This window comes from Hibiscus syriacus, unplaced genomic scaffold (assembly GCF_006381635.1).
Source record: "Hibiscus syriacus cultivar Baekdansim isolate YM2019G1 unplaced genomic scaffold, ASM638163v2 tig00110221_pilon, whole genome shotgun sequence".
In the NCBI taxonomy this organism is placed as follows: domain Eukaryota; kingdom Viridiplantae; phylum Streptophyta; class Magnoliopsida; order Malvales; family Malvaceae; genus Hibiscus; species Hibiscus syriacus.
Genome location: NW_024062635.1, coordinates 1,255,410 through 1,270,567, shown reverse-complemented (window position 1 = coordinate 1,270,567; position 15,158 = coordinate 1,255,410). Strand labels below are relative to the sequence as shown.

Below are 15,158 nucleotides of genomic sequence, written 5' to 3'. Positions count from 1 at the left end.
GCCTTCAAACGCCCATAAACCCATCATTTTTTCATGAGATTTTGGATCATTTTCATTATAGTCCTGCACATAAATGAAGAATTTTCTGACTCGACGCTTCTCAAACAGCCCCATCAACGGCGATTTCAGTGCTTAAACATCAACGGCCATCATGAACTGTGAAACCAATCAATGAAAGCATTTTCATTACATATATACATACATAAATACATACATGCATGCATGCATACATACGTACGTACGTACGTCACGTACATACCTTGGGCATCATATCAACGTTATAATCTCTACTTGATTCCAGTTTTTCTAGAGGCTTATCATCTCCCTTGAGATGTTTCCGTCCTTGTTTTCTTCATGTTAATGGTTTTTCGGTTTATCTTTTACTCGGTAACACAAATTTTTACTGAACTGAGGCGACAAATGTTGGTAAACCTTGCTGTTTTTGAGCCAGCGGTAGCTACACCTGCATCAACGTACCTGTCATTGGCAAAAAAAGAACAAGAACTGAATCGTAAAAGGAAAACCCATATTGCATATTTTCTTTCGAACCAAACAGAATATAGCAAGTGAAGATAGGAATGTACTTTGAGTCCAACGGAGAGAACGCCAATGAGAATGCATTCCTTGAAGTCTGTCCCTAGAACTATCACATCGTACTCTTCATCCATGGCTGAATAACTCGATCACGAGTTTTCTTCTTCTGTGTATGTAACTATGTATTCGGTTTTCTTCTCATTAATGTTTGAGTTTGGAAGAAGAAGAAGAAGAAGAAGTCAGACACGTGAGCTTTTTAAGATTTTTTATTTTTAACGTCACATGTGATCATTGCGACTGGGGAAGTATACAGAGGTAAACTGGAAGTAGATTGAGTACAAGTAGTATTCTTTCTTGTAATAAATATTTCTCAGTGTGCAGTTTTCCCTTGCAGTGGTTTAATGATGTTCATTCAACTGATATCTCTGATGTCTTCGAGGATGTTCTCAACCTTCTATCGAAAAGCCATGGATGTAAGGTAAGTTGGTCACCATTGGTGTTTGCTGTTTGTTCCCATTTTCTTGAACCTTATAATTTGACATACTCATGTTTTACAACATATGTTATATTTCAAGACAATAGAGATAGTAATACCAGAACTACATGAGATGCGTTGGATCTGAATCGTTACGCCCACTAAAGCCTGATATAGAGGACTGGTAAACTTCTCTGCTTTAGAATATTTAGCTTAACTAAAATGTGGACTTATATTGTAGTTCTCCATCTCCAATACCTTGTTTCCTTCTAAATTCTGTAGGAAAGGTTCGAAATTGACATATGATACTCGCATTAGTATGGCACTTTTTCGAACATTCACCGCATCAGACTACGTTGCTGCCCAGTGTCTTATGTAATCTATGGATGCAATACGATTTACAACTCTGTTGCTGATCTTGTAATCTATGGTAGCTGTTTGCAACTTGCGAGCATCTAAAAATTAAAAAAAAAAAAAAGATTTAACACAAAAATTCCTCAACATTTAATATCTTTAAAGTGGAAAGTACTTTATTTTTTCAGAAAATAATGTCTTTTAGATGTTAGAGATATTTGTAATCTGGTTCCCACTTTAAATCTGCTCTTTAAAGATCTACCATAACATGCTGGATAATAAAATGTCGAGTTCTTATCATGGAACTGTGAAATTCTATTGTATTAAGAAGGGGAAGTATAATAAAGAGAAGTGAGGGGAACAAAGAAAGGGCGACAGATCGTAAACCAAAAGAAGAATGATGGAACGAGGGAAAAAATGGACCTTATTAGCTGGTTGGACTGAGAGAACTCAATGTTTTTCTGGTTCAATACTATGCATATAAAAGGAAAAAAATAAAAGAGTATTCTTTTTTGTTCGAAACAGTGAACAAGGAAAAAATAATAGATGAAAGATAATTGAAGCGATCGATTTCTCCTTCCTTTTTTTCGAATAAGGGTATTCTTTTTTGTTCAAAATAGTGAACAACTTGTTGTTTTTTTTCTTCTTCGAGACAATGAATTTTTGATGCAGGGGGATCCGAGACAGATGAAGCTGAGCTGTCAGATTGCACCTTGATGGCGCTGAGATACCATGAATTGGCAGATCAGCGCAAAGGCGGGAATTGATTGTGACATGTTCCTCATTGGGGTCGTTTTGAGTATGTTTCAGTCTTTTGGCCATAACTTTGGCTACAGGTGTCAGAATCGCGCATAAGACCCCAATTCGGAAAGCTCTTTTCGACGCGCACGCTCTCCACATGAGCTACACTCCATGTGACCTTTTTTTCAACCTCAAATTCTGCCGTTTTCCCCTCCGAATCAATAGAATTAGATATTTTTACTATTTATGGTAATATTTCGATTGTCAATTAGGAAGTCAATTTAAATCTGATTTAGGCCGGATTTTTTGGAGATTGCTTATTTTATTTTGAATTTCAATTTAGAGTGATTTTCGGGATTTTTCTATTTTTGGCAAAATTTGAATAAAGACGATTTTTGGCTATAATAGTCCGGCTTGTGGACTGATTTTGGCATTGTTTGATTTGATAATATTTTATTAAACCCTAGAGACTTTTTTTTTCTCTAGATTTTTTTGTGAGAATTTTCTCTTGTGAATCATCTGTTGGAGCGCTTGCAGGATAATCACTATTCTGTCTGGCGTCAGTTGGTGTCAGAGCTTCAACATCTTCCTGGAAAATTTCACCAGTTTCAACCAGTTTCAATGGCTGGAGGTCGTGGTCGTGGTCGTCGTGAGCAGGTTCCTAATGAGGAAGCTCAACGCTGTGATCGCAACGTTCAGGATGTGATGATTGCGGATTTACAGAGGCAAGTCGCAGAATTAACCCAGCGCCTGGCGGCGCAGGATTTCGAGGATCGTGAGGCCTCTGATCATGATACCAATTACGCTTTCGAAAACCCATATCATAATCGTGCTCTATTCTGGGAACACCGTGGTCGGGAAGAGCGTCATAGAGACCTCAATTTTTAAGTCGATCTCCTTAAGTTTTCTGGTACGTTACAGGCCGAGGGATTCGTGGATTGGATTAATGAAGTAGTGCGTATTTTTGAATATAAGGAAGTCCCTGATCGTGTGAAAGTGAAACTGATCGCCATCAAACTCAAGGGCAGAGCATCTGCGTGGTGGGAACAGTTGCGACGTTCACGAGAAAGATAGGGCAAGGCCAAGATCATTGATTGGGAGAAGATGAAGAAGAATATGAAGGGTCACTTCCTTCCCTTCGGCTACATGCAAACCTTGTTTCAGCGACTTCATGCGTTGAGGCAGGGCACACGATCAGTTGATGATTAAACGGAGGAGTTTTATCAATTGGTCGCCCGGAACGATTTATCTGAGACGGAGGAGCAAATGGTGGCGCGGTATTTGGGGGGTTTACGCCAGCCCTTACAAGATGTCCTCAGTCTTCATTCACTGTGGAGTGTTTCGGAAGCTTACCAGCGTGCACTTGCTGTTGAAAAACAGCAAAATAGGAGACTAGTGATCAGGAACGATCACAACAGTCGACCAGTTCGTCCTCAGGATTCCCGTCCTGCTCAACAGCCACCGCAGGGTAATTCTAACCCTACTATTAGATGTTTTCGTTGTGGTGAACAAGGGCATAGGGCGACTGATTGCAGGAAGCCTGCTAGTCAAAAGGGCAAAAATTTGTTGATTGAGGAAAACGTGGAAGACGAGACTGAGGAGATTGGCGAACCCGTGTATGACGATGATGAGACTGATGATGTGTTGTATGGAGATGGTCATGAGACTCTGGTCGTTTGCAAGAGTCTACTAACTCCCAAGGGCGATTCAGGGGACGATTGGTTGAGAACCAATATTTTTCACACGACCTGTACAGTTGCAGATAAAGTCTGCAAAATGATCATTGACAAGGGCGATTCAGGGGACGATTGGTTGAGAATGTAGTGTCCGAGGAGGTTTTCCAGAAATTGCAGTTGAAGACGGACCGTCATCCTAAGCCATACAAGCTGTCATGGCTAAATAAAGGCAGTGAGGTAACAGTTGATAGGCGATGCCTCGTGTCTTTTTCAATTGGTAGAAAATATTTTGATAATGCCTGGTGTGATGTTGTTTCTATGGATACGTGTCATATATTGTTGGGTCGACCCTGGCAGTATGATCGCATTGTCATTCATGATGGACGAAAGAATACATATTCCCTTAGCATCAAGGGAAAAAAGATTGTGTTGGCACCCCGGCGGGAAGGACTCACTCCTACCCCAGTAACCCATAATACTACTCTGCTTTCTATGTCCAGGTTTTTAGATGAGATTGACCATGGCGACGTGGTCTATGCCTTACTACCTTGCGAGAACAATGCAGTAGACGTGGATGCAGATTTACCAGTAGAAGTGCAGTGACTGCTAGCAGAATTCTCTAACTTGATGCCAGAGGATCTTCCTCCTAGGCTACCACCTATGAGGGATATTCAGCATCAAATTGACCTTGTTCCTGGGTCAAGTTTGCCAAATCGACCAGCATATCGCCTCAGTCCCAAAGAGGCTGAAGAGTTGCAGTGACAGGTGGAAGAGTTGTTGGAGAGGGGTTATATCCGAGAGAGTATGAGCCCATGTGCAGTCCCTGCTCTGCTAGTGCCAAAGAAAGATGGTTCTTGGCGTATGTGTGTTGACAGCCGAGCGATCAACAAAATTACAGTTAAGTACCGGTTTCCAATTCCCCGTCTAGATGATATGTTGGATCAATTATCTGGTTCTAAAGTCTTCTCAAAAATTGACCTTAAGATTGGTTACCACCAAATCAGAATAAGACCTGGAGATGAGTGGAAGACGGTGTTTAAAACGCCACAAGGGTTGTATGAGTGGATGGTCATGCCTTTCGGGCTATCCAATGTGCCCAGTACGTTCATGAGATTTATGCATCAGGTCTTGCGGCCTTTTATGGGGAAATTTGTTGTAGTTTACTTCGATGATATCCTCGTTTATAGTCCGACATGGACTTCACACTTCGATCACCTCCGTGCTATTTTTGAGATACTGAAAACGGAGTGCTTGTTTGTCAATCAAAAGAAGTGTTCTTTCTTCACTACTTCTGTGACTTTTCTTGGTTTTGTTGTGTCTACTGATGGTGTTCATGCAGATCAGTCAAAGTTAGATGCAGTCTTGGAGTGGCCCAGACCAAAGACCTTACATGACATCCGAAGTTTCCATGGCTTGGCGTCTTTTTACCGTCGATTCAATAGAAATTTCAGTACTCTGATCGCCCCTATCACAGAGTGCCTCAAGGGGCGTGATTTCCAGTGGTCTGAGGAGGCAGAGGCCAGTTTTCAACTGGTCAAGAAGAAGATGACCGAGGCTCCAGTTTTGGCACTTCCAGATTTTGACAGAGTGTTCGAGGTAAATTGTGATGCATCTGGCGTTGGCATTGGTGGTGTTCTGAGTCAGGCAGGTCGTCCGGTTGCTTTTTTTAGTGAAAAACTATCGGGATCAAAGAAAAATTATTCCACTTATGATATGGAGTTCTATGCCATAGTTCAGTCCCTGAAGCATTGGCATCACTAGCTAGTACAGAAGGAGTTTATTCTGTTTACCGATCATGAGGCCTTGAAGTACATCAATGGAAAACACAAGCTGAGTAGACGTCATGCCAAGTGGGTGGCATACTTGCAAGAATTCACTTTTATGCTGAGGCACCAAGCAGGGAGTTTGAACCGCGTCGCAGATGCCCTGATCCGTCGTACCTTACTTCTCACCACCATGAGTACTAAAGTTGCAGGCTTTGAGACGTTCACAGATATGTATGCAGCTGATCCTTCCTTTGGAATGATATTTCAGAAGGTAACTAAGGGTCATCGTCATGATTTTGTTTTGCATAATGGGTATCTATTTCATGGATTAAAGTTGTGCATTCCAGATTGTTCATTGAGGCAGCAAATTATAAGTGAACTCCATAATGAGGGACACTTTGGCCGAGATAAGACCTTGGCCCTTATCTCTTCTGACTTTTATTGGCCCAAGTTGACTAGTGATGTAGCCCATTATGTGGACCGTTGTTATGTGTGCTAGCGATCTAAGGGAGTTCTCACCAATGCGGGATTGTACACTCCCTTACCTGTTCCTGAAGCTCCTTGGTTCGATGTCAACATGGATTTTGTACTAGGCTTACCCCGCACCCAAAGGGCCTCGGATTCTATCTTTTTTTTTGTGGTTGACAGGTTTTCCAAGATGGCTCATTTTGTAGCTTGCAGAAAGACTATGGATGCTGACCGGATTGCTCATCTCTATTTCAAGGAGATTGTGTGTTTACATGGTATTCCTCGATCCATCACTTCAGATCGTGATACTAAGTTCATCAGTCATTTCTGGAAGAGCCTGTGGGGGAAACTGGGAACGCAGTTGAATTTCAGTAGCGCCTACCACCCCCAGACGGATGGCCAGACCGAGGTGGTGAACCGAAGTTTGGGAAACCTCTTGAGGTGTTTGGCAGGAACGAAGCCGAAGCAGTGGGATTTGGCATTGCCTCAGGCAGAATTTGCCTACAACAGATCAAAAAACAAAACCACAGGTTTAAGCCCATTTGAGATTGTCTATGGTCAGAACCCATTCGGGGTGCTGGACTTAGCCCCTATTCCACGTATTGGTCGTTTCAGTCCTAAAGTAGATGAGATGGCAAAGTATCTTCGGGGTATCCATGAGCAGGTGAAACAAACCATTCATGAGAGCAATACTAATTACAAGACTCGGGTCGACAATCATCGTCGTCAGGTACTTTTTGATGTTGGTGATTTTGTTTGGGCTGTATTAACTCGTGATCGTTTTCCTATTGGTGAGTATAATAAGCTTAAGGATCGGAAGATTGGACCTTGTGAGGTCGTGCAGAAGATTAATGATAATGCTTACAGGTTGCGCCTTCCCAGCCACTTGAAGACTTCTGATGTCTTTAATGTGAAGCACCTGAGTCATTGTTTTGTGGATTCTGATGACACTACTCTGAACTCGAGGACGAGTTCTTTCCAACCCGGGGTGACTGATGCAGGTGGATCCGAGACAGATGATGCTGAGCTGTCAGATTGCACATTGATGGCGCTGAGATACCATGAATTGGCAGATCAGCGCAAAGGCGGGAATTGATTGTGACATGTTCCTCATTGGGGTCGTTTTGAGTATGTTTCAGTCTTTTGGCCATAACTTTGGCTACAGGTGTCCGAATCGCGCATAAGACCCCAATCCGGAAAGCTCTTTTCGACGTACACACTCTCCACATGTGCTACGCTCCATGTGGCCTTTTTTCAACCTCAAATTCTGCCGTTTTCCCCTCCGAATCACTAGAATTAGATATTTTTTACTATTTATGGTAATATTTCGATTGTCAATTAGGAAGTCAATTTAAATTCGATTTAGGCCAGATTTTTTGGAGATTGCTTATTTTATTTCGAATTTCAATTTAGAGTGATTTTCGGGATTTTTCTATTTTGGCAAAATTCGAATAAAGACGCTTTTTGGCTATAACAGTCCGGCTTGTGGACTGATTTTGGCATTGTTTGATTTGATAATATTTTATTAAACCCTAGAGACTTTTTTTTTCTCTGGATTTTTTTTGGGCGAATTTTCTCTTGTGAATCATCTGTTGGAGCGCTTGCAGGATAATCACTATTCTGTCTGGCGTCAATTTTTTTATCATTTTTTTGTGTAACAAGAGTTATACAAGATCTCAAGTCTCGGTAAGGGTGTGAAAAGAGAGGAAAAATAAAAGAAAGACTTCGTGTTTAATTATGAAGTGTAAAACAAAGAAAAGGAAATAGGCTCAAATTTGGTTCACTAGTAGATATATAAACATGTAGGCTTTTTGGGAAAAGTGGGTTTATCCTAGGTGCCCCTATCACATTAAAACATTACGTTCAACATGTAGTCTCAATATGCATTGTGATTACAAGTTCTAGAATATCCTAATTAGTTCGGCACACACAAGTCAAACAATAAGCAAGAAAGAAAATATATGCTCGTTAGGCTCAAATCTCACAAGAATATGCATTGAGTCAAGTTTATCTCTATCTACAAAAGCATGAAATATCAATACTCAACAAAAAATTCACCAGCTATACCAATCATCAATCATGCGAATTAAATTTGATCAAAACATGATCACAATCCAAAAGGAAGCAAGAGTATAAAGTGAAATTCAAGACTAACAACCAACGATCCCAACACATCAATATCAGAATATCTCAATTTCAAACAATTAAACAAGTCAAGGAAAATTACGACAACATTCTTACCCTTTCCCCTTACTTATTTCGTTTTGTCCCAAAACACATATCAAATTTAAAAACAGGAGGAAAATGAATACTCCCCAATCTAGTGGCGACTGAGGCTATGTCGAGATGAGTTGTTGTAGAGTAGAATGTTCGATATTGCACTGTTCTGTTTGAACTTTTCTGCACAGTTCGAACCAAATCTGTTTTTTACTACACTGTTTTTTCTGCACTGTATTGTTCGAATTTGTTGTGTATTTTTCTGCACTTTTCGAACCAAATCAGTTTTTTCTGCACTGTTCTGTTCATATTTTTCTACACAGTTCCAACCAAGTCAATTTTTCTGCACTATTTTTTTCGTTAAATATTCGATCGGAATTCGAAACTGTTCAGAGAAAAATAAAATAAAATTAATTAAAATAAAATAAATAGAATGAAAATAAAGTTTGCTAAAAAATAAAATAAAAATAAAACGAAAATAAAATGAAATAAAATAAAAAATAGAACGAAATGAGTTGCCTCCCATCAAGCGCTTTTGTTTAACGTCCTTAACTCGACGACCTGATTTTTCAAAATGTGGGATCCTCTAAATTGATTTCTTCGATTAGACCAACCGGAGCATTTTCATAATACGACTTCAATCTTTGACCGTTAACTTTAAATCGAACTCCTGAGTTATCTTCCACTTCAACTACACCGTGAGGAAATACTTGAGTTACAGTAAACGGTCCAAGCCATTTTGATTTGAGCTTTCCTGCAAAAAGTTTAAATTTAGAGTTAATAATAAAACTTTTTGACCGACAGAAAAGTTTTAAAAGAAATTCTACTATCGTGAAATTCTTTTGCTTTTTCTTTAAATATCCAAGCAATATCATAGGCATTTCTTCGGATTTCCTCAAGTTCTTGAATGTGTAATTTCCGAGCTTCACCAATTGCATCCATGTCCATGTTACATTGTTTAACGGCCCAATAAGCACGATGTTCTAACTCAACTGGTAAATGACATGGTTTACTGAAAAAAAGCCGGCATGGTGACATCCCAATATGACCTCTATAAGCAGTTCGATATGCCCAAAGTGCGTCGGTTAATTTTAAACTCCAATCATTTCTGTCCAGTTTAACAATTTTCTCAAGAATTGTTTTAATTTCCCGATTTGATACTTCTGCCTGTCCATTTGTTTGTGGATGGTAAGCGGTAGCAATTCTTTGAGTTACTCCAAATTTCTTCATTAGTAACTCGATCACCCGGTTTATGAAATGTGTTCCTCTGTCGCTTATTATAGCCCGTGGCGTGACAAACCTAGAAAAAATATTTTTTAAAAAATTAATTGTTGTTTTAGCATCATTATTCCGAGTGGCCTTAGCTTCCACCCATTTAAAAACATAATCTACAGCTAAAATAATATAAGTATTTCCAAATGAAGAAGTAAAAGGACACATATAGTCGATTCCCCAAGCATCAAAAATTTCACAAACTTGTATAAAATTAAGCGGCATTTCATTCATACGGCTTAAATTACCTGTACATTGACATCTTTCACAAGTTTTACAAAATAGATAAGAATCTCGAAAGATGTTAGGCCAATAGAAACTGCATTCAAGAATTTTATGAGTTGTACGTTTTGGCCCAAAATGACCACTGCAAGAGTAGGAATGACAAAATTGCAAAATTGAATTTACCTCACTTTCGGCAATACATTGTTGAATTACCTGATCCGAGCAGTGCTTCCATAAATAAAGATCGTCCCAAATATAGTATCAGGATTATCGCTTAATTCGATTGATTTCAGCTCTCAGCAAATCTAATGGTAACTTACCTGTGGCAAAATAATTAACTATGTTCGCAAACCATAGAGTTATGCTTTGCGCCACCATCAATTTTTTTTTTTAGGAAATTCTTCTCTAAGTGGTGAGTCGGATGTGGAAAGGGGAATTCGACTCAAGTGATCCGCTACCAGATTTTCGCATCCCTTTTTGTCTTTATTTCCAAGTTAAATTCCTGTAAAAGCAGGATCTATCGGATAAGCCTTGGTTTTGCTTCCTTTTTGCTCATCAAATACCTTATAGTTTCATGGTCATAAAAAACAATAATTTTAGTGCAAAACAAATAAGATCTAAAATTTTCTAAAGTAAAAATTATAGCAAAAAGTTCTTTTTCCGTAGTCGAAAATTTTTTCTGAGCCGAGTCTAAAGTTCGGGATGCATAGGCTATGACATGTGGCTCTTTCCCTATTTTTTGGCTGAGAATGGCTCCAACGCTAGTAACTGATGCATCACACATAAGTTCAAAGGGATAATTCCAATCTGACGGCTAAATAATTGGAGCTGAAATAAGCTTTTCTTTTAATGAATCGAAGGACTCCTTGCATTTTGAATTAAAGTCAAAGTCTTGATCTTTTTGAAGAAATTGCATAAAGGTTGTGCTATCTTCGAAAAGTCCTTAATAAACATGCGGTAAAATCCTGCATAGCCAAGAAAAGAACAAATTTCCCTCATAGTTGTGGGGTAAGGAAGTGAGCGTATATCATATGTTTTAGCTTTATCAAGCGTATTCCCTTTTGAGGAAACAATATGACCTAAAATTAAACCTTTATCAACCATAAAATGAAATTTTTCATAGTTCAAAACAAGGTTATATTCTAAGCATCTTTTAAGCACATTAGTTAAATTATCAAGACATTCATTAAAAGAGTTACCATAAACCGTGAAGTCATCCATGAAGACTTCAATTCCTTTCTCCACATAGTAGGAAAATATACTTAACATGCATCTTTGGAAGGTGGCCGACGCATTACAAAGACCAAATGGCATTCGTCTATATGCAAATGTACCGAAAGGGACAAGTAAAAGTCATTTTTTCTTGATCCTCTAGCGCTACTAGGACTTGTAAAAACCTGAAAAACCATCAAGCCAACAATAATGAGTTTTCCCGTCTAATCTTTCAATCATTTGGTCTATAAAAGGAATAGGAAAATGATCATTTCGAGTAAGAGAGTTTAACTTCCTGTAGTCAATATAAACTCGCTATCCATTTTGAACCCTTATTGGCACTAACTCCCCTTCTTGATTTTTGACCACTGTGACTCTCGTTTTCTTGGGAACCACATGAATCAGACTTACCCAATTACTATCCGATATTGGATAGATTACATCAGCATCAAGGAGTTTCTGAATTTCCTTCTTCACTACTTCCATCATCTGTGGATTTAATCAGCGTTGTCCTTCTCGTGATGGCTTTGCTCCTTCTTCGAATTTGATCTTGTGCATGCAAATCGAGGGACTTAATCCTTTAATGTCGGCAATGGTCCATCCTATGGCTTCTTTGTGAGAGCACAACACTGCTACCAAAGCTTCCTCTTTTCTTTCAGAAAATTACTTGAGATGATCACTGGTAAGGTTCCATTTTCACCCAAAAAGGCATATTTCAAATGTTCTGGTAATTGCTTTAATTCTACCTCAGGTGCCTGCAAAACAGAAGGTAAAATTTTAGTTTTAGAGGAAGATAAAGAAAAATCAGAATTTATTGAATTAATATTTTCAAACTCTCTTTCTTCCTCTTCATGACAAGGTTTAGGATCCTTAAAAAGATTATAAGAAAAATTAGATTCAATATATTCATCAATTAAAGGATCTATAATATCAACCGAATTAATTCTTTCAACATGATCAGGGCATTTCATTACTTTATAAACATCAAATTCAACGATCTCACCATTAAATTCCATTGTCAGTATACCACTTCTAACATTGATCTTTGTATGTGATGTGCTTAGGATGGTCGGCCTAAGAGTACCTCGGAATAAGAATTCGACTATCATGTTCCATATCAATGACATAGAAATTTGCAGAAAAAATAATACATCTACCTTTACTAAGATGTTTTCCATTACTCCCACTTGATAGATCACAGATCGATCAGCCAACTGTATGGTTATTCATGTTTCCTTCAAAGGCTCGTTAGTAATCATTTTATAAATAGAAAATGGCATAACATTAATTGAAGCTCCTAAGTCACACATTGCACGTTTAATTTTAAAATCACCTATTTTGCAAGGTATAGCGAACATACCTTGATCTTTCATCTTTGGAGGGAGCTTTCATTGAAATATTGCAGAGACATGTTCTCCCAAATTTATCTTTTCGTGCCCCATTAATTTGCTATTTGTAGTGCAAAGTTCTTTTAAAAATCGAGCATACCTTGGTACTTGTCGAATTACTTCAAGAAGAGGTATGTTTACTTGAACTTTTTGGAACACCTCTAAGATCTCCTTTTCTTCAGCTCTTTTATCACGCTTCATCAACCTTGATGGGAAGGGTGATGGCATGATTTCATGAGAAGAAAGAGAAAGATATGATTCAGACGTACCTTGTATTTCTGAACATGGCGTGTCCTCTTGTTCTTCTTGATGTATGGCTTTTTCTGCTAGAACTTCGGGTGAGATAACTTTTCTACTTTAGATTGTGATGGTACTAACATTTTTCTCGGATTTAACTCCGTTTGAGAATGTAGTCTTCCTTGTGATTCCAATTTTGCTATAGTTTGAGCTAGTCGGCTTACTTAGTTATCTAACTCTTGAAGATGTGTTTCGGTTCGCCTTTGGAATTTTTCCTGGGATTCAATGAACTTTTCTTGTGAAATTGTTAACTTCTCTATGAGTTCCTCCAATGATGGTTTTTGCATTTGTTGTTGAGGAGGATAAGTTGGTCTTTGTGGAGGACCTGGAAAGTTCCCTATGGCATTGATTTCTGCATTACCTCCTTCTTGTATCAGCGGGCAACAATCCATCGGATGGTCTAGCTTTGTGCATATCCCACATGCTCTTGTTGCTCCAGATATTTCTACAACAAGTGAATTAACCACTTCAGTTAATTTGTTTAACTTATTCTCAAGGGAAAAAGTACTTATCTCATGAACCCGTAGACTGGGTTCACTTGAAAACTATTGAGAGTTGGCTGCCATGGTTGAAATCAATTCCCTTATTGTTGTTGGGGTCATGTTGACTAATGCTCCTGCACTGGCGGCATCCACCATTTTCATCTCCATTGGTAAAAGACCTTCATAAAAGTATTGAATTAACGTTTGCTCACTTAATACGTGTTGCAGACAACATGCGCAAAGCTTTTTAAATCACTCCCAATAGTCATAAAGACTTTCTTCGGTCTTTTGTTGAATGGAAATAATGCTTCTCCTTAACTCGCTTGCTTTAGCCGCTGGAAAGAACCTGTTAAGAAAATTTCGATTCATGTCAGCCCATGAATTAACTGAATTTAGAGGTAAATAAAATAATCAATCTTTAGCCAAATCGGCTAAAGAGAAAGGGAAAACTTTCAATTTAATTTGATCCTCAGTAACTCCCTGTGGTTTCATGCTAGTGCAAACCATGTTGAATTCCAATACGTGTTTGTACAGATCTTCAGTGGGAAAGTTGTGGAAAGTGGGAAGAAGATAAATAAGTCTCGTCTTTAATTGAAACAGAGTCCCGCCACTAGGAAAGTTGATGCATAATGGAGTATGAGTGACAGGAGTTGTGGCTAGCTCCCGAATTGTTTGTTCTTATTCTACCATCGGGATGTTGTATGTGTCTACTACAGAGTCTGTCTCCGGATTTGATTCTGTTTCTGAACTTTTTTCTTGTTTTTCTTGTATTTTTCTCTTTTCTCGAAGCGTTTGTGCGTGGATTCTTCGTGCTCGTGCTTCAATCTCCTGATCTAGATCTACTAATTCACATGGGTTTCTTCTGGTCATAAATAAAAAAAAACTAGAAAAATAAATCAGTACTTGCCGTTAGTCCCCGACAACGGCGCCAATTTGATAATCGTCGTTTTGCTATCAAAATAATTCCGGCTTCTTAAATAGAAAGAAAAATGTAGTATAGAGAAGTAGGGTCGATCCACAGGGACTATGGTTTTTGTGATTTAATAAAATTATTTCTTGATTTTAGGAAAAGATAGAATTCCAGGTAAAGTATAAAAGGTATAATAAAATAAATAATTATAAAAAAGGAAAAATAATAAAATAATAAATATTAATTGTAATAAATATAAAAGGGGATTTTTAAAAGTTGTTTTTAAAATAAAAGATAAGAATAAAATAAAATAATTAAATAAACAAATTAAAGAGATTGAGATAAAGAGAAACTTATTGTGAAAGCAGCCTCAGACTTCAACTTTGCTTCAAATTCCTCGGATCATCGAAACATATTTTTTACTTCAAGATTCACGTCGGCTTACAAGAACAATTCTTTTGCTGCCGACTTGGATTATGTTGTTTCAACAATAACTGATTCCGATCTTAGTTTCCTCTTAGCAAACAATTTTACTAAGTGTCTTCTCGGGAAGTTGAATATGTTTCAATAACCAAATCCTTCTTCAAACGTTAACCATAACAATATCCGGACCAATTTCGAAATCGTTTTGATTTGAAAAGTAAGCTCAGAAAACAGAGAGAAAATCTGAAGCGATATAAGTACCTTATAATTCTCACGTTTGGAATTGAGCCTTCACTTTAGTCTTCGGCTTGAAAGAAAATTAGCTAAGCATGACCAAAGTCATACTTAGCATAATTGAAAAGTATGTGAAAATAGAGAGAAAAAGACGATTTTATTCTCAGATGAGAGAGATATATTTCTAGGCTTACCTTTAGAGGGTATTTATAGCCTTCAAATTCCTAAAAACAAGCTAAAACATATTAAATCCTAATTAAAGCACTTAAACTATTTAAACTAAAATACCTAAAACAAAGATAAAATATAAAAATAATATCCTAAAACTTGATTAAAATACTAAAACATATTTAAACTAAAATACCTAAAAACAAAAATAAAATATAATGTTTAAAATATTATCCTAAAACTTAAGTTTAATCCAAATCCGAATTCCAGCCAGCTTTGATTCCGAAAAATAAAAAAAACTACAGAATTATGTCCT

General features: G+C 37.9%; 1 long non-coding RNA gene across 1 annotated transcript; it reads left to right on the top strand.

The window, feature by feature from the left end:
• The first annotated feature begins 797 nt into the window (after positions 1–797).
• On the top strand, positions 798–1,150 carry LOC120114311. The gene is made up of 3 exons (XR_005515379.1): positions 798–849; positions 929–1,012; positions 1,110–1,150. It is a non-coding gene; the product is annotated as an uncharacterized LOC120114311 (long non-coding RNA).
• Positions 1,151–15,158: the final 14,008 nt, after the last annotated feature.